Source organism: Protopterus annectens, chromosome 9.part0 (assembly GCF_019279795.1).
Source record: "Protopterus annectens isolate FY-2018-M chromosome 9.part0, PAN1.0, whole genome shotgun sequence".
In the NCBI taxonomy this organism is placed as follows: Eukaryota; Metazoa; Chordata; order Ceratodontiformes; family Protopteridae; genus Protopterus; species Protopterus annectens.
Window position 1 is genome coordinate 927,022,328 of NC_056743.1, and position 27,831 is coordinate 927,050,158.

Consider the following 27,831-nt stretch of genomic DNA (forward strand, 5'->3'; position numbering starts at 1 on the left):
TGAAAAGAACTCCAGGTAGCAGCTTCTAGGATGTCCCTGGTAGGAACACCTCTGAGAAAGGCTGTTGAAGTAGATGCAGTCCTGGTGGAATGTGACCTTATCCCCTGTGGAGTAGATTTTCCATGGTGCTTATAGCAGAAATGAATGCAATGGCCTATCCATTTAGAAATGGTTTCGTTTGAAATGGCCTTCCCCTCTGCCCCTGCAGCAAAGGCAACTAGCAGCTGTTCAGTTTTTCTGAGAGGCTTAGTCTTGTCCAAATAAAATCTTTGTTGTCTGTGCACGTCCAAAGAGTGCAGTATTCGTTCTCCTTTGTTCTGTGGATTAGAAAAGAAGGTCGGCAAATGAATGTCCTGATTAAGGGCCACACTGGATACCACCTTAGACATAAAGAAAGGATTGGTCCTGAGGGACACCCTGTCTGCATGGAAGATGATGAAGGGCTCCACTGCCATGAGGGCCTGTAATTCAGACAGTTTTCTTGCTGAAGTGATAGCTAGAAAGAAGGTTGTTTTCCAAGAAAGGAATTTCAACTCAGCAGTTGCAGCTGGCTCAAAGGAAGGTAGAGTGAGTTTTTCCAATACAAAGTTAAAGTCCCAGGCTGGAGTAGGGGCTCTCCTGGGTGGTCTTAAATTTTTGGCCCCTCAGAGGAATTGCTGCAGCAGTGGGTGAGAGAAGAGGGGTGGCTCAGTATTATAATGTACTGAAATGGCAGAGGCATGAATTTTAATAGAAGAGAAGGCAAGGCCCTTATGAAGCATCTCTGGTAAGTATTGAATAATATGCGGTAAACTGGGCACTGCTGTGCCCATCCCCTGAGTCTGGCACCAGGAATAGAATCTTTTCCACTTTTCAGCATAGGATTTTCTAGTACTAGGCCTCCTTGCCTCCAGAATGACATCCAGCACTTGCTTACTGAGGGATGGCAATGGAGAGCTCAGGTAATTAGCCAGGCTGCAAGGTTCAGAGTTTGAAGCTGGGAGTGCAGAATCCGAGCCTCCTACTGGGACAGCAGGGAAGCGGTCTGAGGCAGGTGCCATGGTTCCAGCAGTGACACACTGCGCAAGAGGGGGTACCAGTGCTGGCGTGGCCAGTCTGGTGCAATGAGTATTGTCCTTGGTTTGTCCTGTTTGATCTTTAGTAGAACTTTGGAGAGGAGAGGCATAGGGAGAAAGGCATAAACTGAGAGGTTTTCCCAAGTGAAGGACAGGGCATCCACTTTCCAAGCTTGTCTTTGGGGAGTCCTTGTGCAGAATTTGTCCAACTGGTAGTTCTGAGTGGAGGCAAACAGGTCCATCTCTGGGCTCCCCCATTTGTTTCTCAACATGTTGAATATCTTTGGTTCCAGTTTCCACTCGTGTGGGTCCATGAGATTTCTGCTTAGGTTGTCTGCCAGTGAGTTTAGCTTGCCTGGCAGGAATTGTGCCTGCAGGTGCACTTGGTAGCTCAAGGCTGTGTTCCACAGAGCCATGGCTAGTCTGCAAAGGGGGCATGAGTGGGTCTCCCCCTGCTTGTTTATGTACCACATAACAGTGGTGTCTGTTTTTACCAATACTTGTCCTGGAAGGATGTGGTCCTAGAAGGTTGTCAGAGCATTCTGTACAGGTACAGCTAACATTTCTTTTTGACTGATATGCAGGTGAATTTGACTAGGGTTCCATTTGTCCTGAATGCACTGCCCTGCCAAGTGAGCCCCCCATGCATAGTCTGATGTATCTGTTGTTAGGGTTTGGGCAGCAGGGGGTAGAGTGAATGGCAGTCCCTTGTTGAGGTAGCAGGCCTCTGCCCACCACAGGAATTCTGTCTTTATACAAGGGATGGTAAGAATCACTGATTCCATGTCCTGAGAATGTTGACACCATAGGCTTTTTAGATACCAGTGTAGTTTCCTCATATGCAGTCTTGCATATGGAATTAGTAGGATGCAAGAGGCCATGACCCTCAGAGCTTGCAGTATTTTCCTTGCAGTTAACTGGGTCTTTGTGGCCAGTAATTTGAAGTAGGCTGTCAGATAAACTTGTTTCTCTGGTGTGAGGTATGCCATCTGGGTAATTGTGTTCAAGCTTGCTCCCAGGAATACAATTTGTTGGCAGGGTACTAGATGAGATTTCTTTTCATTTATGGTATACCCCAGAGAGGTTAGCAGTTTCTTTACAAATGCCAGATGATTTAATAGTATGTCCTGGCTTTCTGCCTGAATTAGACAATCGTCCAGGTATGGGTATATCTGAATATTTCTTTGCCTGCAAAATGCAATGACTGGAGCTAGGCATTTTGTGAATACCCTGTGTGCAGTGGATAAGCCAAAGGGCAGTGCAGGGAACTGATAGTGCACGTAGCCTGCTCTGAAGCGTAGGTATTTTCTGCAAGAAGCACTTATTGGGATGTGCAGGTAAGCTTCGTTTTAAATCCAATGTGGCCAACCAGGCATTTTTGTCCAGCATGGGAAGCAGCTGATGAAGAGTTAGTATTTTGAATTTTGGAATTACCAAAAAGGTGTTTAGGATAGATAGGTCCAGGATAGGATGCCAGGAGTTGTCTTTTCTGGGTACCAGGAAAAGTATGGAGTAAAAACCTTGCCCCCATTCTTCTGCTGGGACAGTTTGAATAACCCTTATACTTAGAAGAGAGAGAACTTGCTGTTGAGCCTCTGCCCACTGATTTGGGGGTAGGTCTGGCCAACCTTTTGGGGTTGGTAAGGTGTGGAAGTGGAATCTGTATCCTTGGGAAACTATATTTAAAACCCATTTGTCTTGGGTAATGAGTTCCCAGTTTTTTGCATGCAGAGTGATCTTTCCCCCTAATGGTGCAGTCAGTTCAGCAGGGCGTGGATGTTTTAAGGTTATGTCATTGTGACAGTTTATTATAGGGGGGTGTCTTACTACTTCCAGCTTTGGAAGTGGGAGCCCCCCACTGTTTAGGCCTGTGAGTACCTTGAGACTGTGGCCTATGTGGTCTGCTGTTCTTGGATTTGGACTGATAAAGCCTGGAACAGACAGAAAAGGACCAATTCTTAGAAGGCCAATGCCTACTAAATCTGGGAGGCTGTACTTGCAGGAAATCTTTACCAGTTTGCATAGATTTAGCTTTTTCCTCCAGAACTTCTTCTGCTTTGTTGCCAAACAGGCGGTCTTGGTTTAAGGGAGCATCCAGTAATTTGGCTTTAACATGATCTGGCAGAGTTTGCTCCTTAAGCCAAGCATGTCTTCTAAGAACAGACCTAGTAACAGCAGCCCTACAAGATGCCTCTAAGGAGTCAAAACAACACTGCAAAGTATGTTTACCAACTTGCTCAGCAGAATGCATTAAATCCTGCAATTCTTTACTTTCAGTACAGTCAGGAATCAACATCAATTTCTGTTTACGTAATCCAATAATATGCTGCTGGTACTTTAACATATGAAACTGGCAGTTTAAGGCCCTAATGGCCAAAGTAACAGAAGTGTATACCTTCCTGCCCCATCTGTCTAGGGCCCTGGAATCTCTATCAGAGGGGGTAGGATTTTTGGCAGTAGTAGCCTTAATGCCTTTGGATCCTTGTGAAATGGTCTCTGGGCCCGCAGTAGGATTCTTAAAGAGGAACTTGTGAGAATCAGGTACTCTGTAATACCAGTCAGGTTTCCTGGGAGCCAGAGGTAAGGTGTCTAGGGCCAGGCAAGATTCCAAGAAGGCATCATCTACAATGTCCAGTACAGGGGGGATAGCTAAAGGCCTGTGTTGAGGCAGGAGTAAGAATTCCCTAAGCCTCTTTTTGGAGTCAGAGTAATCCTAGCTTTCCCAGCGGAAATGCTCCCTAAGAGCATGCAAAGTTTCACCAAAAGAGAAATCTTCTGGCGGGGAAGCAGAGGGAATGGAATCCTCTGCATCAGAATCCTCATAGGTAGATAAGGTCAAATCCTGGTCATCAGAAGAAACAGAAATTTCAGAATGCTGTCAGAAGAATCAGAAGGAAAATCAGTTCTAGGTCTCTTAGAGGGAGAGGGGTGGCTTCCCCTAATTAGAGTAATAAGGTCTTCAGCCATTCTTATCATTTGTTTTTTAGGCATATGAGCCTGACCATGCGGTTTGGACGACGGTTTTCTAGGCATGGATCGAGTCTTAGAACTTGAAGAAGAAGATGGCGTCGGTTTGATATGCAAGTCAGTAGGCCTGAATACACCCTTAGAAGCCGGTGCCTGTACAGCGGCTCCAGACCCATCCAAGGTAGAGACATCCACAGGTTCCATAGTCAAAGAAGCATCTCGCGGCATACCGGACTCCGAATGGGTCTCAGTAGAGGCCTGCAAATCTGAAGTAGCGGGTATCAGGGGCTGCAAAAGCGCCTCACTGAGTACCGATGAACTGGCGACTAGCTTAACGGAAGCGTCGTCGGCAGCTTCGGACCTATGCAGTCTGTCTCTGTCTTTATCTTTACGTTTTTTTGGAATGTTGGTAGTCGGATGACTTACGAAGCCATTTCTGGATAAACTGAACCAAGTACTGAAATAGTTAGACACGAAAATGAACCGACGACGAATAGTACGAAGATTGAATAAGGCACAAAACCAACAGCGAAGGATGTAGTGGTCTGGACCTAAGCAAGGAATGCAGTACGAATGAAAAGTTTTATGAGGTATTTGCTTTCCACAAGAAATACAATTGTTAACTTTTACTGACATCAGTTTAGAGCAAGAAAAAGGATCCCCAACGGGGTACTTAGCTTTTTAGAAGACTTTGGTTCTGAAACTCGAAAACGAAAATTTCAGGAGTCAGCCGACTAGCACTTGCGAACTACTTCTGCTTCAGGCACCGCACAGCAAGAAAGACTGATGTAATGGCATCGGCTGCATGCTTTATACCCCTGACTACCTGACATCATGAATGAAGAGACAGCAACCGACGCAGGACCAGAGACTTTGATAATCAGGCCGGCTGAGGGCTACCTGCAAGCAGATAACCCAAATGCAATGACTGCAACAGTGAAACACAAAGAACATGGAATATAAAGGGTAATGCATACCTCTGAATACTACTTCCTGCAGTCATTTGTTCTGCATGACTGGCTTGTTACAAAGGGAGATGCCAGGACAGATGACTTTCAACTGCCTCCAGACTTGGGGAGTCAAGCAAGCCCTCAGGGATTTTGTGGTTGCCCTCTTGAACTGGCATTACAGAAACTCTGATTCTGCAGACCACTTCTACGACAGGGCAGCATCCATTCTGATGCTCACCATTCCCCTGCTGATTTCCATCTGACTGTTGCCACTTGTTGAGAAGTCTTAATCCACAAACGTCTAGCAATCTCTTGGTTGCAACAGCAAGTCCATTGTGGAGGGGAACACTTCACCTCAACATTTGTGAGCATTTTTCTAACTTGCTCACTGTTAAACAGCTTTTTTAACCTGGCTCCACAGCTCAGAGGGATGTAACTTTTAGTTTGACCATGGCGGGTGGGGGTTGAACAGTTGCCCTGACAATGGAGGAGATGGGCAGAGAGGGAAAAGAACGAAGAGGCATGATCTGTTTCCCTCCCCTGGAGTGTGTGATGAGGCTGTGGATGCTCAGAATAAATACAGAGAAGTTGTTATTTCTCTGGTGGAGACTGCAGAAGCCACTTCTTGTGCTTCATAGGAGATAGTGGGGTTGTTTTGCTGGCAATGTCCCTTAGGGAACTGAGGAAAGACCAGTGTTGTCAGCCCACTGCGCATTCCAGTTTGGTTTTGCTAGCTCAGCATTGTAGGGAAAAGGCAAAAAACTCCAAACAAGCCCTGGTGGCTGTCTGAATGCTGGTCTCTCCTGGTCAGATCACTATCCCAGTGATGGGAAGCGGTTGTTCTGACTGATCTGCAAGTGGCAAATGGTTGACACACAGCACAGGCAAAGAAGGGGGGAACTCAACCATCTTTTCCTTAACTTGTTACCCAAGGACATTAATAAACAATGCCTTCAGCTATTCTGTAAATGAACATAGACTGATCCCAGTGAGATATCTGATGGCCATGTCTGTTCTGGTTGCATGAACTGCTCCACCTGCTCAATCATGTAGAGGATGCATGTAGAGTATAAACATGGTTTATGGTTAGAACTTGGGAAGTCAGCTTACACTGCAATTTCCTGTGGGGAAACCTGTTTAGTGTTTCTATAGTTTTCTCTACTAGATCACTCTGAGACCTCACCGTGTATATCAGGCAATCTGAGACCCTTGCATTAAATAGACTGACATGTAAAACTACTTCCTTGAATCACTGAAATCTCTTCAGATGGCTCTTTTTAAGAGATGCAGCACAACCAAGTCTATCAAAGGTGCCTTAAGTTCAGTATTGCCAGTTCTTGGAAGGCAAAAGGATTTTGTCTGTTTTCACTGGAACAGTCTCTACCCCATTAGGCTCTTAGTAGGCCTTCTGCAGTTCTAAAGAAACTATCCAGTCTGCTGAGGAAACCACAATAGAGAGTGGAAGGAGTGGAATGGAAAGCCTCCTAAAGAATTTCTTCTTCAAGAAAGAGTGGGTTGCTGTGCCAAACTGGAACACATCGGTACTCGCGAGATGAGGGCAGTTCATCAAGCCCTCCAGGCCTTTCAACCTTTCCTCCAACCTTTCCTCCAACCCCAATGATGCGTACATTCTAGAATCTCCCCAAACTTTAGGTCATTAGATGAGGAAGTGTGGGATTTCTTCTTCAAGAGAGACTGAGTCAGTGTGCCAAGAAACCCTATGATGCGGAACTTATAGAATCTCCTCAAACTTGGGTCACCAAGACAGGAAGTGGGGAGGGCCACTCCTTTATTCAAATCTGTATCTGTGGTGGGTGATTTTGTAAGATCCTCCTTTTTCTACTTACTAGTCCTGGGTGCACTCAGGAGAGACTCATAGATTTAACATGCGGTTCAATGGTTATTAGTATTATATAAATATAACTGTATTAGTACAACTTTTACTTTACCTTTAATTTATAACATCAGAAGTCAAGTGACTGACGAATTGATAAAAAGGGACCACTGTATGAATGTAATCAGTACTGAAAAAGCCTCATTACACTACAGACAAAAATCACTAAACTTTGTATGTTTTTGAATATATGACTAAACTTGCCATGAGTTTGGTTAACTAGCTACATTTTATTAGTTGGTTGACTTCATTACCTATAAACCAAGCGATTTTGCAGTTTGTGAAAGGACACTTACCATAACAGTAGATATTCAAATGATCACTGCTGCAGTAACATAAGCTACAATAGTTATAACCTGCTAAGGACGTAACAGCCAGAAAGGACTTCCAAGATGGTTGCACACTGATCAACAGCTTACATTTAGCTCTCCCAGTGTTGAAAAGGAAACAGAGAGACAACCCTAGAATTTTTAGTAAATTCAGTTACTGACCAGTAAGTACACTGCCTAGATGCCAGCAAAGAAGAAACTTAGACAGCCTGAATGAAAATCAACTAGAAAAGGTGAAGAGAAAACACTGGCTGGGCAGAATCCTACAGATGTTCAGCAAAAAGCAGTTCAAGCACCAGCTTCCAGTAATCTAGAGGAAACAATAAATCAAATGTACTCAAGAGATGATTAAAAAAACACTGAAAGGGCATATCAACTCAAATAACAAAAGGCTGTTAAAACAGGAAGAGGCTATAAACAGCTATTCAGATGATCTGATAAAACTGCAAAAATCACAGGCTGAAATGAAGAAAACTGTCCGAGTATGAGACTGATCAAGAGCAGCAGTTTCAGAAAATTACAGAACACAGCACAAATTTTCAGTTGTACCAGAGAAACTGGAAGGAACAGACAGTATTGATTTTATGAAAGCAGAAAGAAGCAACTGAGCAGGTATTCCACAACAGAACTCATTAATTGAAAGGGCGCATCGTATCCATGGTCCAAACCTGGCCATTAGAAAGCAGCCCAGACCTGTATTAGTAAAGATGCAATCATACCAGCAGAAAGAGTAGATCCTGACAAAACAGTGGCAGAAAGGCATTTAAGTATTTAAAACTGCAGACAGTAGAGTATTTGTGCAAAATGAGCATTCACTGTACACAAGACAAAAGAGAAGGAAAATTTATCCCAGCAATCAGGAAATGTTGAGAGGCAGACATAAGATTCAAACTGCAGAATCCAGGTGTCTTCAGAATATGTTTCCTTGAGGATCAAAGCCATTTTTGATGCAGAACATGCTAAGGAGGAAAACAGAAGTTTGTTCAACAAAAAATTGAGACATCAAACAGAAGGGAACTGCTTCTCATTCTTCTGATACTAAAGCTCATGAGACTTTTCCAGCGAAAGCTTTTTCAATGTGCCAAAGGAAAATGCTTCAAAGACAGAAAAAAGCAGAGGAGCTGACTAGAAGAATCAGAAGTACCTTGGACTTAAATTGAAGTCTGGGGATGGGAGATGGAAATGGGCAGGAAGGAGACCAGCCACACTGAAATCAGTGAATATGTGAGATTATAAACCAATCACACTTGTGAAATATGGCTTTATAAGAAAAAGTGGAAAGATTCGACTTTAGCTGATTTTGTTAAACTTGTGGGGGACTGGAACACATATACCCTACTTCATGCCATTAATGTTTGGAAGGACACTGAAAGAAAAGGGAAAAAAGTAATTAAATAACAATTTTTTGTTCTTAACAGCATTTGTTTAAAATATTCCATGATATAAAATGCATGTAATATAGTAAAGCATTTTCAATTACTGTTGTATGTGATAAAGATATTAAAGTAAGCATGTGATTTTTTTCTTCTTTTTTACTTTTAAGAACTGTAGGCATCACAATATAAAAAGAGTAGAAAGGCTGGACAAAACCATCTTTAATTTAATCTGCTGTAATCCTGGGTTGCTGAGGTGCAGGATAGGGTGCAAAAGGTCAAAGATTTTAATATATGTAGAGTTGATATGCTTTTGCTTACTTTTCTATAGGTGAATGTTTGGATTAAAGCCCGTGGCTTAATTTAATAACATGTTTTTTGATGTGTAAGTAAGTGAATAAGAGAATAACTGTAATGAAAAGTTTTCCCTTAGCAGATAAATATGCAGTGTAAGCAATGCCTGTATGTGCAGCTGTCAATTTTAGGATGGTTAAACTTCATTATTTGAAGATGTACATAATTTTATGTGCTTGCTTTAAGTTGATAGGTTCTGGGGGTATGTTTGGTTATTTGTTTGGGGATTTTTATTAAAACCAAATGTCTTGTAAAATGTGATACAGGTTCAAATGGAGATGACAAGAAACAACTGTACAAAAGATCAGCCTGCCAAATATTAGTAGGTACATATAACACAAAACTGGAAACAGACATTTAAAAATGTGGTCATATATGACAGGTGGGAATAATAATTAATTATCATACTAACTACTTTATCCATATTATTTTCAAATGTGAATGACCTGACAGGTACAAACAATAAAGGAAAATTATTGAATTATACTAAGAAATGCAGAGTGCAAACAGCAATGCTACAGGAGATACATTTGGAAAGACGTGAACATCTGAACTTGATAAAGAAGCGACAAAGGAAAAGGGGAGTACTTATACTATCTGTTAGCATACCTCCCAACCATACCAAATTACTCAGTTTTTACCGAGTTTTGGGGTCCAAATGAAGGGGTGCCACAATTCCAGAGTGACACCACTTCATTTCCGATTTTGTTTGCTTTTTTTTTTAATGTTTTGAATTTTCCGCGCTGTTGGAGCTGACATCATCACATGAGCGATGATGTCAGCTCCATCAGCGCTACCAGCCAGTCGGAATTGAGCTCAAGGAGCTCAAGTCATCATTTACAGCTGGCTGGCTGCGAGCGGGAATTACAGGCTGCCTTTACTTTTGAATTACAGGCTGGCTTTAATAAACTACTTTGCTTGCGCCAAGAAGAACTAAACTGCTTTGCTTGCTGCCAAGAACGGAAAGCTTTGCCGAGAAGAATGGGCTGGTTTTGGACATTTTTGCTGTTGCCGCCGTAAACGGATTTTTACTTTGCTGGTAAGGAAACAACAAACGGTGTCTGTGTGTGTATGATGTAGGAAACACATATTTTGTTTGGGTTGACAGAGTATGACTAGAACTCACTGACTTTAAAACAAGAGTCAGTCTGGAACATAAAGAATATCAGTCTATATCATTTTAGGAAAATTCGGTTATAAAAAGATTGCAAGATTGTATTTGTGTTCAGTAAAGACAATAAATGTACAAATGTTCAATCTGTTACTAATATCCTGTCAAAGAAAAATATAGTACCAATCCCTGTAGAAGTAGAATAATATGAGTGAAAGCAGTTCACCCCATCAGATGCAATTGAATCCATTTATTTTATCATTTATTCGCTCTCAGTCTTTAAAGTAATTTGCCAAAATTCCTGAGCGGCTTCTTGATTCGTAGAAGCATCACTCTCACTTCCATTTATTTCTGCCGTTCATCGTACTGTAATGAAATCAATATTGTCATAGAACAAATCTACATGACTGGCAGGAAGACTTCCATGTCTGAAAAAATGTATTTCTGATTCAATAAGCAGAGCTGATGATGCACATTTTAAATGAGTGGATGGCAATCACCTCGGCAACAGCATTCCATAATTTTTTTTTTGTCTAGTCAGTTGTTTTTACCAAAGGAGGTCATATGAGTTTTAGCAGTAGGTTGAAATGTGTTTTCTCTTTGATAAATACTTCTAATAAAGAGGTCTGTAATGCATCAAACGACATGAGCAGTGTGCCATACGTCTGCATGCTTATCCAGAATTGCAGCAGTAGTTTCCTTATTAAATGTTTGGGTTCTGTGACAATACAGCACAAAAATGGATCCAACATTACCAAATGCTTCTAGAATTCTGTAGTCTGAAGCATCATTTGCATGCAGGTAATAGTCAGGATTTAGTTTCTTTAACCATTGTGTGACACTGGTGACAAGCTTGCACAATTGTTGCTAATTCACTCCTCCAAGTTCTTTGGTTCAGTTCTCATTTGTGATGCCTTCCATGAAGAACTTGCATAGCTCACCTATGCCTGTGCACGTTTTCACTGGGGGTTCTGATTTGCTTCCATATTACAAATACATGAATGAACTGGCATTAATCCATATTGCCCCTAGATGTTGTGCTGCATACAAGTAAGGGTGTGTGTGTGTGTGTGTGTGTGTGTGTGTGTGTGTGTGTGTGTGTGTGTTAATATCCTGTGATGGGCTGGCATCCTCCTATGGGATTTCTTCTGTTGCTTTGTACCCAGTAATTCCCCGAATTGAATTAAGAGAGTAATCAGTAAATAAATAAATCTAGTTGGTCTCCTAACAAGCTGGGTGGATTGTAGATGCTGTATGGGGATTTGTCTAAAAAAAGAAGCCCCTGATTGAGTAGCCATGAGTTACAAGGGTCAGTCATAACATGAAGCCAAAAAGAAGCATCTTTGCATCATTTTGTGACTAGTGTGACCAGAGTGCTTGTGTGGTCTGAAATGTTCTGAATCGGGCAGTTTTGTAATTATTGGTTCATGCATTTTCTTTCATTACCTACAGTACAGCCTACTGAAAAAATGTTCATTCAAACAATAAATTTAAAATGTGCTCTGTCTAACAAGTGTTCTGTATTATACAAGGCATATAGCTTAATAAAGTCAGGAAGGTGTATCAAAGAAAAGAACACATGTATGTTTCTTGTTTTGTGTGCAAGGGGGCCAATGATTTGAAAACAGCCCAAAGGTAATCTTTATCCACCACTGGCCAGATGCATTTTCTTTGGATGTGGTGTGGGTTTCAATGCTGTTTCAATGAATGTGAGTTTCAAGGGCAGAGAAGTTTTATGCCAAGTCTAATTTCATCGTGAGACAGTATTGCTTTATCAGATGTCTGTTAGTGTTTGTGCATTGATGCGCTGCAAAATGTAAAAATTACATCCAAATAATCATTGTAGAAGTAAAGCAGTATGCACACATTAGTGTTTATGGTAAATGTGGTGAAATAGCCAGATAATGGGACATTGGAGTGGCTGCAGGGGTACTCTGGTGCCATATTTTGGTTGTCTGTTCTTCAGTTTGTGTTCGAAAGTTGGTATCCCACAATTCCATTGGAGTGGGTGGGGTTACATATGTATGTATGCAAATTAGATGTTAATCAGCATACAGATTTGTACCTATTTTTCATGGGCCTTGTCCAGATTTGTGATGTTTCCAGGTTGAGAGGTATGACTGTTAGAGGAGCTCCAATAGTGGCAGACGAGGAAAAAAATGGTAGATTTGTGGTAATAAGGGGCTACTGGAAAGGGAGGAGGATTACACTGGCATGTATTTATATTCTACCTAAAACTGCTACTATGGAGCTTAAAAAGTTTTTGGGAGAAATAATCATCTTTTAACAGGGAATATTACTTATACGTGGGGAGTGGAATTTGATTTGCAACAGTGAGGATGTATCTGGGGGGCCTAGAAGAGAAAGTATAACAAAAGATGGTAGCTTTCTTAAGAGATTTAGGAAAATATTTTCGTAAAGATGTAAATTCAGTAGCAGAAACTCAGACAAAGTTTACATATTACTTCCCAAGGTACAATAACTGGGTTAGACAATAGAGAAATTGTACTACACAACAATATGTGCATTAAATTGAATGTTTTACAGTCATCAGATCATGCGCCAGTAACAACTAAGATAAAAATGTAAGGAAATGAAGTAAAAATGAGACACAGATACTTCCCCACCTACCTGTTAAAAAGAGAGGAATTTAAGGAATGGGTACTGGAAATTATTCAGGAGTTATTAGGGAAGAAAGAAATATCTAGTGTCTTTAGTAAGAGGGATAAAATGAAAGTGGACTTTAAAAATAGTGTAGCAATACAAGAAAAAGAAAGAGATATGGTTAAGAAGTTACCACAAATTATTTCGAGGGGCTGAAAAGTTTAAAGTATTACAGAGCAAGGGGAATTCACAGAAGAAGAAGAAGCACACATGTCCAGTCCTAAAGAGAAAATAATGAAATATCTAGATAATTTACATGAGTTTAGAAAGATTACTGTTAAGCAACTGTTTTTTGACAATAATTCCAAAGCAAAAAAGCCTTTAGCACAATGACTTAGGCAAGAGAAGTAGACAGTGTTGTTACCAAACTTAGGAAGTCTATAACAAAATAAATAATCAGAGATCCTGTAGAGGTATTAGAGACATTTTGGAAATTTTATGAAAAGTTACATAAAGCAGAAAAATGTGGAAATCAGGAAAGAGCACAAATGGAAATACTTATGGAAGACTTCTGTATGTAGATGAGGCTCAACAATTAACATTTAAGATTGGAGGAGATAAGATATAAATGATGGCGTACAATCAGTCTGCAAGAAAGTCTCAAGGAATATATGCGGTTTCTGTGGAAATTTGGAAGCTAGGAGGAAAGAAACTAATAAAGATCTGGAAGGTTTTGTTGAACAGTATTTAAAATGGAGGTGAAGCACCAACATCCTGGAAGAAACTGTGGTGGGTGTAATACTTAAAGATGGCAAAGTCCCAGCTTCGTATAGTCCCATTTCAATTAAATCATGATAATAAACTGTTCACGTCTACAACAGCTAAAAGAATTGCAAAATTGATAGATATTAATCAGTGAGGTTTTGTGGATGGGAGGCAAACATTTAACTACCACCCCTGTGAATATCCACTTCCCTTAAAGGCACAGCACTCCCTTATACTGTTCTAGCATGTCAAGTGGTAGATTACTGGCATCCTCTCCAGTTCAGCTGGTTAATCTGGGTATCTTGAGACAATGCTACAATTGTCTCATATACACAGACAACCCTCTCCTCCTCCTAACAAACACAAATACATGTGAGAGATGCAACTATATAGCCAAACTGGAGGCTGAACTCTCTCAACTCAGGGCTGGCATGACCAGACAGGAGGAGATGGTAACCACACACACAACAAACCCAGTCCCACATAGACCTACCACAACTGCAAACCAAACACATAAAAACACAAAGACATACTCAGAGGCTCTAATAAAAAACTTACCAAAACAGCAGAGGCTCCCCAAAGCAGACATCCAAAAATCCACCACCTCAAAACAAAACACATGCAACACATACTTCAATAAATCAGTGTGTCAACCAATCACAGCCCTTAAGGCCAAACACCATGCCTGATACACTAGTAATAGGTGACTATAGTCAGACACACTGATGTCCCGCTTACCAGGCTGAACAAGGAGAGGGTGACTGTGAGCTGCCTATCGGGAGTTAGGATCCGCCACATAACACACGCACTCAGGACATTCCAAAGCAAGTACAAATATGACTCCATCATTGTCCATGCTGGCGTGAATGAGACGTACCTCCCTGGACTACATGAAAAGAGACATAGAGGAGCTCTCTGACTATGTAGCCCAGGCTGGTATGACCCTGACCCTGAGCAGCATCTTGCCCTCACCAAGAATGATGCCACAATACAAAGACAAGATGATCAGCTTTAATAATTGGCTCAAGTACTGGTGTCATTCTAAGGGGATCCAATGTCTGTCTGCCTGGGAAAACATGTTGGACAAGCCACGCTGCTTCGCAAGGGACGGCTTGCACCTGTCACCACTGGGCTTCCGGATATTGGCTAAGGCTCTTGCCACCCCCATAGTGCCTTTTTTAGGCAAGGCTCAAAAGACAAACCCACCTCCTTAGAAAACAAAAATGGAAAAAAACTAAGGGTAATGCTGCTCAACGCCAGAAGTCTAAATCTCAAGATGCAGGCACTCGATGCACTCCTCAGTATGGAGAACATCGACGTCTGTGCAGTAATTGAAACCTGGTTCAAGGCTCCTGAGACCACCCCAGCGCTACCAGGCTATACCTTGTATCATGCTTTTCGGCCCCAAAACCCGGGCCGAACAACAAAGGGAGGGGGAGTGTCCATATTCATCAAGGACACCCACACCTCCAGGTTAGTAGCAACACATGAAGCATCAGAGACCATACAGGTGCAACTAACCATAGGCAAAACTGCTATACAACTGGTAGCATGTTACAGACCACCCTCCCAATCTCAGGAACCCCACTCAGCCTTCCTGAAGACATTGGAGGATATGAATGTATCATAAAATACCATCATTCTGGGAGACTTCAACTACCCAAACATAGATTGGGTACATTATTCTAGCCCTAACACCCTAGCCCAAAGGTTCCTGGAATTCATAAATTCAAATGCACTGGAACAACTAGTCACCTCTCCCACTAGGGGAGATAATATACTAGACCTGATCATCACAAACATGGGGACACAATGCTCCACACCGGAGGTATACCCCTCACTAGTGAGATCTGACCACAAACTAATCACCCTGGATATACATATCCCGCCTCCACCCCCAGCACAAAAGACCACAGTGAAAAACTTCTCAAAAGCAGACTTCACTCTTCTTAAGACTGAGATGGTATCCTTTAAGCCCAATGGGCCAGTGGATACCACATCCCACAATGCCGAATCCTTCACAAATACTTTCTATGGACATCTCCAAGAATGCATGGATCATGCAATCCCAAATAAATCCAAGTCCCACTCTACCAAAGGAAAGCATCCTGTCTGGTGGACCTCAGCCATTAACAAATTGTATAACAAAAGAAGGAAGCTACTGCACGAGAGAGCAAAATCCCATAAAGGGAAGACATCTCTGATCAACATAGCAGAAAACTACGTTCTCTCATAAAAACATCCAAGGCCAACTTTGAGAGAAAAATCGCTAAGGACACTAAAGATAACCACAAAGCCTTCTTCAGCAATGTCAGAAACCTGGGCGGAAACCCTCAGATATGCTCAGAGTTAGTTCACAACAACAAAAAATACACTGAACCCACAGATATTGCCAACATTCTTGCTGATAGGTTCAGTGCAAATTTCTCCCCTCCCTCACCCCCAAAAGAAGAAATACTTATCCCAGCTGAATGTAATCTCCCTGTCATCTCAGATGTCCAAGTGAGAACCGCCCTCCACAAAGCTAAAAACACAGCATCAATGGGACCTGACGGTATCCCGGGTTGCGTGCTACGTGAACTCCAAGAGGAGCTAAACCCGCACATAAAAATGCTATTTAACCTTAGCCTTACTACAGGATATGTACCTGATCACTGGCGTACAGCAACAGTGGTCCCACTCCACAAAAGGGGTACCTCCACAAACCCTGGGAACTACCGCCCCATAAGCTTAACCAGCCTGGTCTGCAAAGCTATGGAAAGAATCATTATGGAACTCAAACAGAGACATAGGGGACCTACAGACACTTGACCCCACCCAGTTCGGCTTTGTAAAGGGCACATCCTGCCTTTTGAACCTGGTTGACTTTTTCGAAACAGTCACTAGAGCCATTGATGAGGGCAACGCAGTCCATACAGCCTACCTGGACTTGGCTAAGGCCTTCGACACAATACCCCACTCAGGCATCATAGATAAGCTCAACAGCTTAAACGTAAACCCTTATGTCACTAGATGGGTTGCAAACTGGCTAAAGGACAGAACCCATAAAGTTAAAATCGCTGGAGCAATGTCAGACTCAAAGCCAGTCACAAGTGGTGTCCCACAGGGATCTGTCCTGGGACCCCTCTTGTTCGGCATTTATTTCTCAGATGTTAAAGCAAACATGGGAGGGTTGTGGCTGACAAAGTTCGCAGATGACTGCAAACTAGGCGCCATAGTCGATACACCATCGGACACATACATCCTACAAAAAGGCCTCACAGAAACGGACAACTGGTGCCAGAGTCACGGCCTTAAACTAAATGCCAAAAAATGTATAGTCATTCCCTTTGGGAAAACCAAAGTACCCGCAAATTATCACACAGACAGCAACCCACTGAGTATGGAAAAAGTAATCAGAGACCTAGGGACCCAAGTCGACAGTGACCTCTCATTTGACACCCACGTTGCCAAAGTGGTTAGAAAAACATTCTACCTTGCACACCTCATCATGAAGGGATTCACATCCAGATCCAAGGATGTCATTGTACCCCTATACTCCTCCCTCATCAGAGCCATGATTGAGTACAATGCCCCATTTGGTATGTACCTCACCCGGCATTTGCAACAGCTGGAGAGACCACAAAAGTACCTCACCAAGAGGATCAAGGGTCTCCAACATATGTCTTATTCTGCCAGACTAAAGAAACTCCAGCTCTATTCAGTAGCATACCGCCTGCTCAGAGGTGATCTCTGCCTGACGTACAAGGCCATGTCCAATCAGGAACTGATGGACATGCTCCACCTCAAAAAATCCAAATCCATCAGGACCACAAGAGCTAAAGACTTAAACCTCGGCACAAGTATGAATAGGACATGCTGGAGGGATAGACTCATAATCCAGAGGCTTCCCATGCTTTGGAACAAGATCCCAGTTCATGTTAGGCAGAGCCCCTCACTGACTCTCTTCAAGAGAAATCTTGATGAGTGGATGGGAGATCGTAAGTTTACCCCAGGGGTCACATCTGTGTCACTACTAGACAGGGGCACAGTAAACTAATTCTATTATATAAGGGAACCTTCACTGTGTCACTACTAGACAGAGACACAGTATTCTAAATCTATTCTGTGCATTTTTATACCATTTCATGGGGTGGCGAAAGTCACATCACTATGGCTAGGCTTACAAATGCCCCAGGGCAGATAGCCTAGTACTAAACTATGAAACTATGAAACAGCATTAACAGAACAAGGATGATCCAGAGGAAACTGAGTGAAAGAAAATACTGCTGCTGTTGCTGGGTCTTGATGCAGATAAAACAGAGTAAGGTGGGATTTTATGAGTAAGGCAATGGAAGCATCTGTACTTCCTGATGCAATAATAAGGTCAAGAGGACATACGAGGGATTGAAGGCAAAAATAAGAGTATGAGGGTTCTTCTTTAACAAGTTCTGTCTTAACAGAGGAAAGATGGAGGGGTGTCCTCTTTCCCCTTTGTTATCTGCTTTATATTTACAGCCACTGGGAAAGAACATAAAGAAAAGAGAAATTCTAAGATATAAGTGGTATGGTAGTCAAAAAAATTGACTTTATTTGCAGACAATATTATTTTGTACCTGACAAAAACAGAAAAGGACATCTCAGTGTTGTAGAACATCTTGAGACAGTTTCAAGTCTTTTTGGGATATACAATTAATGAAGATAAAACAAAGGCTACAGCTGTAAATGTTGTACTCATATAAGAATTGGTTTAGCAATACCCACATTTTTGGGGACACGATAAAATGAAGTACTCAGTAGTATGGATTAAAAAGGATTCTGTTATGGCAGTTAAGGACATGTGGGAAAAATTAAACAAATATAATACAAAAATTGAGAAAGTGGAAACTCTTGTTTATAATATGGATAGCAAGATACAAGCAGTGAAAATGTTTTTAGTCCCTTTACTTTTATAAACGGTCAGACATATTTTTATCAACTAGAGGAGAAGTTGTTAATAAAGAGTTGAAGGATTTTATCTGGGAGGGGAAGAGAGCAAAAGTCAAGTAGGATAAGTTGATCCTTCCAACAGAACAAGGTGGTTTAGCATTACCTGATTTGAAGGGATATTTTAGAAATAAACAGTAAAAGCTCAATCTTATATATAACACAAGCAGAAAGTTAGTATTCAAAGTGGAAAAGGATGCCGATGCAGCAAGGGAAATTCAAGACAGAAGGACAGAATGGGATTATGGATGAAGATTCATGTAAATCTTTAAGGAGAACAACAGCATCTATATAAGATAATATATCCATAAAGTAGCAGAAAGTATTTTATGAACTAAGCCAACACAAGACAGGAGAAAGGAGATTTTGCTGATAGGGATGACTGCAATTAGGGTACAGAGAATATGCAATAGGAGACTGGAATTTATTGGAGAAAACTGGCAACGGAACCAATGTATCGGTAGCAAACAGCTAGACTGCAATAGAATGGGAAGCGGCCAATAAGTCATTTGGACTGCAGGCTAAAGACTGCCTTTTCTGTCAGAAAAAGATATCACAGCATAAGCAGAGAGAAAAGGATAGGGGCATTTTAAATGAAAGACCTGCTCTAGTACAGTTTTTAGTTTAATCTACAACAGAAGATGCTGTTAAAAAAGGGATAAATAGTAGGGCATATAAAATACTCTACTATGGCTTTAGAAATTAATCAGAGGAGGTTAGAAAAGATTGGCAATAGAGATTAGATAACCTCCTATGTATGCAACAAAGTTTGGAAGACTTACGACTTTTGCTTGGAAGTGTTTGCATAAGTACTTTTATACCCCAAGCAGACTCCAAAGAAATTTTCTTCAGGTAGATGGCAAATGTTAAGAGGTGTGATGAGGAAGAAAGAAAGTATAATGAGTCAGCAACCTTCAAAAATTCCCTACAGTGTACTCCTGTCAGGAATATTGGGTAGCCAAATGTGTGTAAGTACGGAAATGGATTTTTATTTTAGCTGCAATACAAGATCTGAATTGACTACACATAGCAAGGTCTTGCTATGCTTAATTCTGGTGTCTGCCAAAAAAGTGATTACTAAAAAATGGAACTCAAAGTCTAAACCAACTGGATCTGAAATATTGAATATTGTAACAATGATAAAAGAACTGGAAGCTTGAAGTGGGATCTTTCAACAAAGATAGAAGGAAATAACATAGAAAAAAAGGAAACTGCAGGAATAATACATACAGAATAATGTTTTAAAGGAGGAGTTAGATTTAAGGGAAGGCAGGAACTAAGCAATGTATGTAATGTTAGATTGAAGATAGTTATATAAAATACATATGTTTGTAATTAGGAATATGCTTTCTTTTATATAAACATATATTTATGTCCTAAGTGATTACTCAATAAAGGTGTTTAAAAAGGATACAACAGCCAGGCAGTTTCCAAAGCTTTCAGGATACCTTCCACATACCCAAACTGTTAAGCTATGTTTGGGCACCAAACCATTCAAATATTTCATGCCAGCAGAGAAAGGGAGGCTAAAGGCCCGACAGGACAATGCTTTGAATGTAACAAAAAGTCCATACCTTGACATTAAAAAAAAACATATCACAACTGTACAATGTTCTTCATAAGGAACAGTGCTGCAGTAGCCTAAGTTATATGGGTACATTACCACAGCTTAAATGACTGGGAAGAGAAAGGATGAGGGTCCAGCACCCTTGGGCAATGGTCCTAGCAAAGACTGTCTTAGCTATGGAGAAGGAATGTAGTTTACAGTGCCTCTATTAATACCTGCTACTGCTGCACAGCCCCAGAAAAAAGTGTCTAAAAGGTATTAAAATTCTATCATCCAAGCAGTCAGTAGTCATTGTTTTACAGGATGCATTAACCCCCCCCCCCCATCTTCTGTAAGTAAATTGCCACTGTCTATTTCCCAAAAGAAGGGAGAACCATTATTGCAGGAAGGGAATTACCACAATGATCTTTTGAAAATCTTCAGAATGATCCTGGACATTAGGGGAAAGGGTGGAAAAGCACACAGAAACATTCCTCATCAAAGAAAATAAAACATATCTGTCTTCTTTGCCTTCTTGCATGGAGTCCTGGAGCAGAATTCTGCCAAATGACCATTGTGAATGGAGACAAACACATCTGTTTGAGATGTTCACCACAGCTGGATTGATTCTAGGAAGATCCCCAGTTTCCATTCACACAGGTCTGTTCTGGGTCTGCTCAGCTTGTCTGCCACACAATTTTGCTCTCACAGAATATAAGATGCCTTTAGAGTTAGACTGTGCCGAAAAGCTATACCCCAGCTACCACGGCTAGTCTGCACAGAGGGTAAGATCTGGTTCCTGCTTGCTTGTTCATATACCCCCCCCCCTTTACTATGATGGGGTCTGTTAACAACTGAAGAGATCCTATGGACCAGAGATGGTTGAGAGAACTGTGAGCATTTATAAGTGATACATTTGTGTGCTTTGGTATGTCTTTTTTTGTTCCAAAGATGCTGCACTTTTCTTTCCACAGACACTGCTCCCCAAGAAAAGTCTGAGGCTTCTGTGGTGACTGACTGAGCAGGGGCAAAAAGGGAAAATGGTAGATGTGAAATCTGAGGAATCTGGCATCTCCACCACAAAATCTGACTTTTAACAAAACCCAAAATTGAAATCTGCAATGTCAAAGGATGTTGATGCCTGGACCATAGAAATTTCATGTACCACTGGATTTTGCAGGAGCTATCATGATTACCATAACTGTCATGAGCCCTAGAATTTCAAGGAATTCCCCTTGCTGAAATATAACAGGGATATAACTAAATACAGATCTATTTCCCTGTGGAAGAAAGGCTCTTTAAACTGAAGTGTCCAGGAGACACCCCAGGAAAACAATACTGTGAGAAGGAGTCATGAGAAGGAGTCAGACAAAACTCCTTAACTTCTCCTGGAAACCCAGGCTGTTTTTGTGATCCCTTACCCAAATGAGAGATTCATGACAATTTGAAAATGACTCTGCAAAGATATGCAAGTCATCTAAATAAGGAAAACTGAATACTTTGCAAATGGCAGTAGGCTATCACACCAGTCAGTGATATACCACTGCAGCAGCAGACAGACCAAATGTTAATGCAGAAAACTATAATGTGATCCAGACGCAGAAAACCTTACACATGTGAAATCTAGAACTATAAGAATGTGATGATATGCATCTTTTAAAAATGGCAGTTAGCACAAAGGGTTAAGGTTGTGAAAGAAAATTTGTGTAAAATCTTACAATAACCATAGATGTCTTTCTCTTTCGTGTTGCAGTATTCTACATATGGGTTGACTCTTCTTGTCTCGCGTATGTACGGCCAAGTATACAAAATTTTTCAGTCCCTCTGAGGTGTGTGTGATGTCTGACGTGGCGAGAAAACATGGGACATAAGTGATGTCAGTATGCACCAGCCCTCAGAACTGAAAGCCCCAGTTGGAGCCAGTCCTAATAAGGGCAATGCCAGTCCAGTGCCACCCAGATGTCAAAAGGTAGCCTAACAGAGGGGGAAGGTGGGTGGGAAGGAATACTGCAACATGGAAGAGAAGGACATCTATGGTTATGGTAAGATTTTACACAACTTTTCTATGTCCTTTTATTACCATGTTGCAGTATTCTACATATGGGTGAGTGCCAAAGCTCACTGTGATTGGGGGGGGGGGTCTAGAAGCAGATTCCAGGAATCCGTGAAGGATAGCCCTGGCAAACCTTGCCCTGGATCTAGAAATGTGATCAAGTTTGTAGTGTTTGGTAAAGGTGTGAACAGAAGACCAAGTAGCTGCCTCTAGGATAGTGGAGGTATCCAAGCCTTTAAAGAAGGCTCCTGAGGAAGCCATGGCTCTGGTGGAATATGTTTTAACTGCTTGCAGGGATATCCCATGGAACTGGTAACAGAAGGTGATGGCCTTGGAGAACCAAGTTAATATGGTCTGCTTGGACACTGCCTTCCCCAGTGGTCTAGGGTGGAAGGATACAAAGAGTTGGCCCATCTGTCTGATGGTCTTTGTTTTATGCAGGTAAAACCTGATCTGTCTATGCACATCTAGGGAGTGCAATACCCTCTCACTGTCCCCCTGCGGGTTGGGGGAAAAAACAGGTAAGTGTATGGCCTGGTTAAGTGACAGGTCATTCATCACCTTGGGCATGAGGAATGGGTTAGTTCTAAGGGTAACCCTATCCCTGTGAAAATGTAGAAAGGGGGGAATAGCCATAAGGGCTTGTAGTTCTGATACTCTAATAGCCAAAGTCAGGGCTACTAGCAGTACAGTTTTCCATGTGCAATGTTTTAAGGAGGCTTTGTCTGCTGGCTCAAAGAGAGGGAGATTAAGCTTTTCAAACACAAAGTTAAAATCCCAAGGAGGAGGGCACGGTTTCTTGGGAGGTCTGAGGTGGAGTACCCCCTTAAGGAAAAATTTAGACGGAAGCCTAGAAGCTAAAGGGGGGTCCAGAGGAAGGCATGCTGAAATTGCAGACAGATGAGCTTTGATGGTGGAGTAAGCCAATGCAGTCTGTAGTAACTCACACAGGTAAGACAGGACTATAGGTGGTTCGCTAGAAAGCGGGTCCAGTTGCCTTTTGGGACACCAAGAAGTGAAGCTTTTCCACTTAGAAAGGTAGGATTTTCTTGTACCTGGTTTCCTGGTCTCCTGCAGGACACTGAGCACATCCTCATTGTAAAGGTGTCGGAAAGGGATCAGAATCCTATCAGTCACAGGGTGAGGTTTACAAGTTGCCACTGTGGGTGAATCAGTGATCCCTTGTGTTGTGTGAAAAGGTCCACTCTGGGGGGTAAATTGTGGTAACTGCCCTTGGACAATTGCAGAAGTAAGGGGATCCAGTGCTTTCTGGGCCAGTGGGGGGGGGTCAGCAACAAGATTTTTGGAGTGTCCTGCTGTATTTTTAGTAGGACTTTCTGAATGAGTGGGAAGGGGGAAAGCATACAGATATTTCCCCTTCCAAGAGAATGAGAAGGCATCCGTTGCCAGTGCCTGGGGTTCTCGTGCCATGGTGCAGAAACCAGTTGCCTACTGACAGAGGAGGCAAACAGGTCTATTTGAGGTATATCCCACCTGTGGCCCAGACAAGAAGACATCTCTGTAAAGCATCCATTTGTGGTTATTTGTGATGGTTCTGCTCAAGTAATCTGCCTTGGCATTGTGGAGAGAGGGAATATAAACTACCTGTAGGGTGATTCCATGTAAGGTGGCAAATTCCCATATCAGAAGGGCTAGTCTGCACAGCAGGTAAGACCTAGTCCCTCCCTGTTTGTTGAGATACTCAGCACAGTGGTGTTTGTCTGTGTATATCTTCAGAGGCCCTGTTGGAGGAAAGGTTGAAAGGCCTGGAGGGCTTGATGAACTGCCCTCATCTCGCGAGTACTGATGTGTTCCAGTTTGTGAAGTTTTGGCCCTGCACCTTTTGAGTGCCCAGAGTTGCTCCCCAGCCCAAGTCTGAGGCATCTGTGTGCATGACCTGTGTGGGCTGAGGTGGTCGGAGATGGAGACCTGGATTGTGGTTCACCTGTTCCAACCATCAGAGTATTTTCTTCTTCGGGCAAGGGAGAAGAGGCACCCTGTGCTCCAAAGGGTGGGAGTGTTATGTCCAAACTGACAGAAGATACCACTGTAACATCCTCATATGCAGTCTTGCTAGGAGTAGCATGGGAATGGTGGCTGCCATGCAGCCCAACAATCTGAGGTACTGCCTTGCTGTCAATTCTGTGGAGTGAAGGACCAGAAGAAGATATTCTGTCAAGGAGCTCACTTTGGGGGGGGGGGGGTAGGTATGCTAGGTCTACGCATATTCTGTACCCGAGGAAGACAATGTCTTGGGTTGGCTGTAGCTGGGATTTTGGAAAATTTAGTAGAAATCCCAGGGACTGTAGAAGGGCCACTACCATGTGGATGTGTAGCTGGGGGGGTCTCTTGGCTGGCAGCCTGGATCAACATGTCATCCAGGTAAGGGAATATTTGTATTCCCTTTGTTCTGCAAAAGGCAAATTACTGGGGACACGCATTTTGTGAAGACTCTGGGTGCAGTGGAGAGTCCAAAAGGCAAGGCATAGAATTGTAAGTGCGAAGAACCCACCGAAAACCTTGGGTATTTCCTGTGGGTGGGTTTTATTGGGATGTAGAGGTAGGCATCCTTTATATCTAATGTTCCCCTGAACCCTTGGAGGATCAGGAGGGAGAATAGGGCTGGGAGGGTCAGCATTCTGAAGGTAGGGACCTTTAAAAATGGTTGAAGTGGGAAAGGTCTAATATAGGTCTCCAGGGTCCATCTTTCCTGGGAACCAGGAAGATCCTGGAATAGAATCCTCTTCCCTTTGTAGCTGGGGAAACTGTTTTGATGGTGGCCTGAGCTGTAAGCGTCTGGAGGACTGGTTGCATGAAGTGCAACTGTTGAGTAGGTGGTTGTGGGATGCTTCTCCTTTCTGGAGGTGAGATCAAAGACAGGAAGTAACTTTTTTGTAGTATGGACATGACCCACTTGTCTGAGGTAAGCTTGGTCCATACAGGGAGGCAGTGAGAGAGTGAAGCTGAAGAGGGGCCCAGCAGTGTGGCTAGAAAGAGTAGCATTCTGTGCTCCTTCTCCCAGGACCGACAAATTTTTCTCTCCCTTGCCCACCAAGGGCAGTAAACAACCACAAATAACATGTCTAACTGTAGGAACTCACCAGCAGGATCCAAGGAAAAAAAAATGAGTGGTTAGAAGAACCAGCAGCCTTGGCCACAGCACAGTCTCCCATCTGTAGCTGAGGCAATTTTGCAGCCTGCTGTTTTGTGTGTGTGTGTGTGTGGGGGGGGGGGGGGGGGCAGGAAGATGCAAGGACTCAGAAACTAGTACGTTGTTCCATGGTTAAGCTGAAAAAGATGTTGGGAGTCCCAGGGAAGCCTGACAGCAATAGTTGATAAGTTGAGAAAAGTAACTTTTTACCCATTAAAGCAAAAAAAAAAAAAAAAAAAAAAAAAAAGCATTTTAAACACTTACCTCATCTGAAGTTAATTTTAACATTTTACCACAAAAGTTAAAAAGCAATGCTCCCATTTACAAGTGTCCAAAAGTTGCATGACAGTCATTAAGAACACTTTTTCCTAGCTTAATTAATTAAGTTTAACAGAAAAAGTAAGTTTTCTGTCATAAACATTAAAGTGGAAGTCCCCCCAGGAACTTATCTGCCCAGCAATGGAATAGTGTAAGAAGACCACTGATCTGTAGAAACCCGCAGTGGTGTTCTCTATGCAGCAGCTGGAAAGTTCTGAATGGCTTGAAATTCAAGCCTGACTTTTAGTCTGCTCAGCTCAAGTTTGGTCACATGGAAGGTGACCTGAACACTTGGGAAACTGGCCGGTTGTTATATCCTTGGCAGGATATAACCTATACATCTCCGGCCACTAACTATAGCAGTAATACTTATGAAGAACATCCAGGATTCAGATAAGGAAAGTAAAGCAACATTTTGAGTTGTGTATCAAAAATGTTTACGTAACCCATAGAAATGTGCAGGGAGAGATACACAGGGAGAGAGAATCCACAGTAAAATTTAGCTAACTTGAATCAGAAGTTTGAGGGGTGAGCAAAATCAAAAATATAAGAACATTCAAGCACACTATAACAAATATTTCCCCATAAAGGGAAATGAAAACAGTTAACTTAAGTGCAGCAGGTAAGGTTGCTTGTATCTTTATTACAGTATGTAGCCATACACAGAGGTCCTCTTAGAGAAGGAGTTTTCCTTTCAGCTCTGCAACACAGCAGGCAGTCAACAACTGAGGTATTTAGCTAAGCCCTACCAAAATGGGAGATGGCTGATACTATTCACAGAAATACAAGGTGCTTCAATTTGCTTAAATGGTTGTGCATTAGTAGCCTTGTGGAGAGACAGATATTTAAGTAGTAGAGTTACAATGAGAGCAGAAAAAAATCTGGCATCTCAAGAGGAGGTGAAGTGAGACTGAGCTAAGATCAGAAAGAAATGAAATTGGGCAAAATCAGGATAACAAGGCAGTAATACTGAGACTTAGAAGAGCTAATGCTTTGATCTATACTTATAAGCAATTAATGTCAAGCTACAGTGTGTAAGCACTATGGAAATATGGCAGCAGTTACATAGGTGACTTTAAACACTTCTTGAACATATCAAATACCTCATTACAAGTAAATAAGAGCTAACAAACAATTTGCATAACATTTAATATCACAATTAGACTGCATGTATTTTAAAACAGGAGGTCATAACCATTCCATTCAGTGCATTCATAATATCATAGTCATACAGATATGTGAAACTAGGTTTTGCACCTTCCTGTAAAATGTCTATGATCCAAAACACTTCAGTATGAAAAGACATTTTAAAACCAATACTTCAAAACAGTATGAAGTCATCAACAGTGATGAGGATGTTGGCATTAGTGGCACAGTTACTAGACGTACCTACCTAGGAGATGGTGACTGGCAGACCAGCTGAAATGCACCTGGTGTAGAAAATGGGTGTAAGGATGTAGCAGACAAGTTCAGGGACAGACGTTCTCTTGCAAACAGAAGGGGAAGAAAGCACACCCAGTTCAATCTGAGCCTTTACTAGACCCTCATCATCTTGTCCTAATCAACTCTTAAAAGGGGGAAAGTGAAGAGACCTAGAGGTTGCAACATCTAGATCCTAGGTACTGAGAAAGTTCCTGCTCTGACAAAAAATGCTGCCAGATGTGAACTGGCAAAACGGTTTTACAACTGACAGAAACCATGCACCCTGATCTCAGACATAGTAGATAATTCTTCACATGGGGGTATGTATATGTCTAACCTAAGCACCTTGACAAGAGAGACTTTGTGAGATGATTCCTCCAACTTTCTTTTGTTTCTTCTCTTGTCCTGTTTTGAGGAAAAAGACACAGGGCAAAAAACGTTTTACTATTAATTTGTTTTGCCTTTCTTGCCGCATTCTAGAGTCAGAATTCTAAATACTATCATAAGAAAGGTGAAGATGTTTGTACCCAAGATATATCACACACAGTATACAAGTGTCCTGAAGGGAATGTTGTGTCCACATCTAACATACCTCCAAAATTTAACACCCTTCCAAAAGCCTGATGAGTTGTCTTCATCATTATCTATTGCTTTGAAAATCAAGGTCAGGGGAGAAAAATGAAACAAGTTAAACCCCTGACATTGAACAATACCAACACCACCATAAAAATCAAGCAGTCTTTTCAATGATTAATTTGGTTTAAACAGTAACAGTTTAGCAAAAGCTAAGAAAAATATCTGCCACAATAAAAATGGTATTGGGAGCATGACAGGAGAGAAAGCTCAACAAAAAGAGCCTTCAGTGTGACTTCCAATTTAACTGGGAAAAAATAATGTTTTTTCCAAAATAAATACTTTCAAAGAAGAAAATTGAAATAAGCTCACAAAAGGAACCTGGGACCATCCATGAAGAC

The 27,831-nt window shown here is 41.9% G+C and overlaps 1 protein-coding gene across 1 annotated transcript in view; it reads right to left on the reverse strand.

The window, feature by feature from the left end:
- The window catches only part of PAN2 (poly(A) specific ribonuclease subunit PAN2), a 1,212,755-nt gene that overhangs the window by 901,818 nt on the left and 283,106 nt on the right, over positions 1–27,831 (reverse strand). The gene's annotated exons all lie outside the window — the stretch shown is intronic.